This window comes from Equus quagga, chromosome 21 (assembly GCF_021613505.1).
Source record: "Equus quagga isolate Etosha38 chromosome 21, UCLA_HA_Equagga_1.0, whole genome shotgun sequence".
Classification (NCBI taxonomy): domain Eukaryota; kingdom Metazoa; phylum Chordata; class Mammalia; order Perissodactyla; family Equidae; genus Equus; species Equus quagga.
In genome coordinates, this window is record NC_060287.1 from 13,590,363 (window position 1) to 13,595,859 (window position 5,497).

At 42.7% G+C, this 5,497-nt stretch overlaps 1 protein-coding gene across 5 annotated transcripts in view; it reads right to left on the reverse strand.

The window, feature by feature from the left end:
• NRIP1 (nuclear receptor interacting protein 1) overlaps nt 1-5,497 on the reverse strand; it is a 93,206-nt gene that overhangs the window by 86,258 nt on the left and 1,451 nt on the right. Inside the window, exon 1 of one of the 5 annotated variants that reach the window (XM_046648045.1) lies at nt 4,928-5,019. The exons of the other annotated variants lie outside the window; for them this stretch is intronic. The gene's annotated coding sequence lies outside the window, so the exon portion shown is untranslated. Of the gene's footprint in view, nt 1-4,927; nt 5,020-5,497 lie in introns of those variants that run through there. 5 annotated transcript variants of the gene reach the window in all.

Genomic DNA, 5,497 nt, shown 5'->3' on the forward strand with positions numbered 1-5,497 from the left:
GATGGAAGGATGGAGGCATGGAGGCATGGAGGGATGGAGGGATGGAACGATGGAGGGATGGAAGGATGGAGGGATGGAGGGATGGAAGGATGGAAGGATGGAGGGATGGGGAAGGACGGAGGGATGGAAGCATGGAGGCATGAAGGGATGGAGGGATGGAAGGACGGAGGGACGGAAGGATGGAAGGATGGAAGGATGGAGGGATGGAGGGATGGAGGGATGGGGAAGGATGGAGGGATGGAGGGACGGAGGGACGGAGGGATGGAAGGATGGAAGGATGGAGGGATGGAGGCATGGAGGGATGGAGGGATGGAGGGACATCACAAGCATATTCCTAGCCAAAGTTTCAACATATTCTGGAGTTCTTCTTAAATTTACTTTGACCAAAAACCAAAGCAGATGAATTATAATTTCTTTAACAGATAATTATCCATAACGTTATCTTCAAGAACAATTTATCAAAATAGGAATAGCCTTTATAAAATATCTTAAAATTTGGAAGTATACATAGTGGAGTCCCTTTTCCCATAACTCCAAAGAGTGACTTTTTTCTACACTTTTGAGTTGCTTGTCGTCTAAATTCTTCAAATCTGTTTCTCATTATAATACTTCTGGAGTTCCAGGCTAAATGCTATCCCTAGCATCATTCAAGATATTAATTTTAACAAAATCCTAATACAATGGTAAAAAGGATCAAATTTATTTTTTTCCTCATTCTTGTTCTTCTAACGCTTTATGAATTTAAGAAAAATTATCTTATGTTTCAGGTGTATTGATACGCTAAAATACCACAAGTCTTATAATGCTTTATCTGTAATATTTGCAAGATAGTACAGGAATCAATTTGAATTTCAAGGTTCATAATGCAGAGTACGCACTATAGTAGTGACAACAATTAGTATTACATCCTACTTATATTTATTATGAAAAATTAAAACTACCCTTTATACCTGTAGCAAAATGAAAAGAAAGTTCTGTTCCAAATGCACTCTAATTTTCAGAATCCTAAATATTCAATATCCATCACATTGAACATTAAATTTCAAGGAACAAAAAAACCAGATAGACTCTATATTTTAGTTTGTAAAGAAACCCTGACAAGACTTCAGAGGTCTCTTTGGTCCTAATTCTCCCCTTACCCTTGAATCATAAGATAATGTGCTTAAAAAAAATATTCTTTCTGTAGTTATTTACATCAAGTTATCTTTATCAGAAATTCCATGAAAGAGTTCCCCAGTTCACCACCCAAACATCAGCACTCTGTTTTCCATGTTCAATAGGACCCTTGGAAAACACCAGATCTTAAAAGAACAAAGAAAAGGTGACCTGTTACTAACTCATTTTCTTCCAAACAGACTCTAACCTTTGGTTCTATTCTGGTACCAGTTTTGATCCTCTACATTAAATATACTTAAGAGACATTCAAAAACAAAGTATGCACACACACCAGTGGGGAATTTGTCGTTTCTCCTCCTCAAACAACCACTATTTACACAATATTGCTGCCCTCACAAAAGGGAATCCATTACCAAGCAATTCATGTCCTTGCTTCAGCATCAGATGCAAACAGGATGCAGAAACAAGATCTCTCTCCTGCATTTACTTTTTGTTCATTCCAACCTCTGGACATAATCTTCAGCTCCATTCCATTGGCTGCTTCATCTGTTAATACTCCTGATTTTTACCTTCTCAACTCTCGTGACCATTCTGGTGTTATATTTCTCTAGCAATTACCTTACATAAACACTAAAGAATAGGCTTGCTCATTTTCCACCCAGACAGTCCCCTCAAAGAACCGCAACTTAAGGAAATGCACCCTGAACAATTTAATTCACAGATTCAAACTCATTATCTTGAAAGGTCCCTCCCCCCATATTCAACAGAAAATGTTTCTTTGACTTTTCAATAGTAATGAAAAGTTGCTTTTCATAACAATATTTCTCCAGTTGGAAGACATGGGTACAAAGGACTTTGTAAGATAGCAAATGCTTTTTTCCTCCAGTCTTCATCCATGTAACAGTAAATCACTATGAAAACGAAACCCACCCTGGTTGTGTGTTAACCACATGAAGGGGCATATGGAAAAAGCACAAGAGGAAGGAACCTTCACCCATCACAGCCAAGAAGGGAAGCTACAAATGAAGGCAATGGAAGAAAACATCCAAAGATGTAGAAGGTATTTATTTCAGAAAAGGGGATGAGAGAGTGAGAGAGCAATAAAGGGAGAGAGAGGTGCAGTGTAGACAGATAAGCTAGAATCCTTCTTCTCCATTACCCTGCACTTTAAAAACTAACTGTATCAGGCAATCTAAAGTTTGAAGAGCAAAACTGAACCCCTCACAATTTAAAGTGAACAATATTTTTCTTGATAAAAATTAGATGTTTTGAACTTATTTTGGGCAGAATTATCTTTCAACCCAATACACTAAACCACTAATGCTTTTCCAGAACAACACTTAAAATATGAGCTTTCAAGTTTCTTATAATCTTAAAGTTTTAAAATTAGAAACCTACTCCCTTTACCATCACATATCCTAAGACACTCTGATTTAAAATTACTTCTATGCCATTGTCTTCTAGCGTTGGTTTTCAATGGAATCTGTACAATTAATAATAACGTTCTTCCCTCTCATCTTTCTAAAGAGTCAAGGATGACATATCTCCTTACCTCCCTATTTGTTCCATTAGATTGACATATTTTGCCTCATCTGTCACCTTTCATAAAACTCTGCTTTCAGATATAAGTTAATTCATTTTTAGTTGTCCTCAATGTTCTAAAATAGTGATGTTTGACAGAATTAATACAGTGTTCTAGTTCTCTCTGTTCAACTGGTATTTAATTAAAGATCTGGGAGGCCATCTTTCTCTCAGGTTACACCATTTAAAGGAATGTTACTTCCTCCACTGACAGGGTGATAAGCCACATGGCAACAAAGCTGCCTTCCTGAGGTTCCCACTGAACAGATTGCTCTACTGTGTACAGTTTGTACACAGCAAGACAGAGTACCACTTTATTTCATGTTGATTTCACTTTGCACATCTCTGAACCACAACTCTACTATAGTCCACATTCTCTCTTACGTTTTGAACATTCAGAATTTCTGGAGTTTTAACACTCCTTCAAATTTTTGTTTCATCATCGTTTTCATTTCACCTGGACCTCAAAAAGTCCTAATGGCACTTAATCTGTAAGATTTCTTGAATCTCTGGGAACAATGCAGAAAGTCTTTAAGCAATCAGAGCTACCCTGGAGCACAAACTGAAAATTCCCTGTTTTAAATTCTTTTGAATTAATATCTTTTGGAGAAAAGCCCACGCAACTTGATATGTGAGAATTTTCAATTCTAAAGGTGGCAAGGATAATTTCAATTGGCACTTACTGTTTATTACACAAATAATGGTTCTCTTGGATGGCCTTTTGAAAGCTAGCACTTTTTAATCATTTTTTGGCTATACTGGAACCGCAAGAGACATGTCAATTTAAAGCAAACTTCAGGAGCAATAAACTAACAAACAGACTCTAGGTGGTGGTATAGGTTATTTTTTATCATGATGTTTTGCTCTTAAAACTGCAAGAGTCAGAGGAGCCTTTAGCCTCTTTTACAGACGCTTCTTTATTGCAAACTTATAATATTTTAGGGTGTTTACATTAGTAAAATGCGAGTTCTGCAGTGTGCAGGCACATGCAAGAAGTGAGTCTAACTCAAGTCTTTCCATAGGCACTAAACCTGGTTTTCAGTGACCTCAAAGGCACTGTAGAGAACTGATTTGACTAAAACCAGCAATGAACAGTCTTTTTTTTTTTCCAAATATATATGCTACTCACACTCCTAGAGCACTTTCAGGGGTAAGTATGGAAAGAGGTCTTTCTCCACCAGAGTGTATGAAACAGACTAGACTACAAACCCTACAGCCTGCAGCGTAGTAGCTGTTCCACTGACTGCCTCTTCTTTGTCTCTAGGAACTAATTCCAAGCAGAGAAAAGTTACTACTGGTCATGAAGCCACTACTCTCTCAACCAGTTAAACCCACTCGACATGATCAAACCGCTGGGCAAAAACAGAGCAACTAATTTCAAAGCTGAAAAACATTTCAACATACACCAGGCAGCAACCCATACTTAGGTGCCAGGCAGTTGAAGCACCATTTATTTAAGAAGTCCACTTATTTCAGTGTCTCTTCAACAAAGGTGGCAAACTGGTGATTAAACATTGAATAATCACATCAGGAAGATGCCACCTACTTGCTAAACCTGTGATTCACTAATAAGCAGGTTCCATGCGATTCATAATTTTAAAGAATGAATTACCAAAGCCCTTCGCTTCACAAATGCCCCCCCTCCAAGGCAAAGAGCACTTATCATATACAAACAGACAGACAACCATTTTTACTTTGGTCGACTACCGACGGTCTCTCTTCCTCTAAAGACAATCCCCCCACACACGCCACCTCACATTTAATCATTCACATCACCAGAGACAAACTCCAACTCTGCTCCACCACCAACTGAGTGAAAAGTCCTTGTGGCTAGGAAGGTCTTCATTTTTTCCCCAAATAAAACGTCCGATCAACAAAATATTTTAAAAACGCAAAAGTACTTCTCATTCTGTTCTTTGATTATCTTCAGAACCCAATTAAATCACTAACGAGAGAGAAGGTAGAAACTCCTGTAACGCTTCAGAGATCAACATGTGTCACAGCCGCCCAGTCTGTTCGCCTCGAAGACACAGCTGATTCCTTTGTTCCTTCAGACTGAACACCAACTCTTGATTAAAATTTGGAAACTACTTTGGAAAGGATGGGAGGGTTTGTAGGATCTTTCCAGGGAAATCCTTCATTAAAGAATATTCACGAGTAGTAAGAAGACAGACAGAAGAGGAGAGAAAAGAAGGCTCCCAAAGCCTCCCAGGACCTCCACGGGGCTCACCCTAAATGTGAGCCCGGTTTCGGGCTCAGGGAGCAAGTGATGGTTGAGGCCTCGGGTCCAGGGCGCATCGCCCTCCGGAGGCGGAGGAAAAGTCCCGATGGCCGGGCCTGGGGGTCTTGGGGGCCCGGGAGCGCGGTCCCCTTTCCCAGTCACTTTTCCCGGCCCCGAATCCGGCGAGCACCGCGCAGGGAGGCCCCCGGGCGAGAGGCGGGGAGCTGCGCCCGGCGCCGCCCAGGACGCCCGGGCAGCAGGACCGCGAGCAGCGCGGCGAGCGGCCGAGGGGGGCAGCCGAGCGGGGCGCGACCCCGGCCGGCCCCCCGCGCCCAGCCCGGCTCCGCGGACGCGCCGGCCGGCCCACGATCGGCGAGCCCGGGGCCAACTCCACAACTTGGCCGGCCCGCCGCCCGGGCCCCCGAGTTCCCGGGGACAGCCGGCCGCGACAGGGGAGGCGGGATCTCCCCGGAGACGGCTCCTCCCGGCCGCCAGCGCAGCCCGCCGGCCGCGATCGCTCCCGCCGCCCCGACGCCCCGCGGCCCTGCCCGCCAGCGCCAGCGCCAGCCCCGCCGCGGG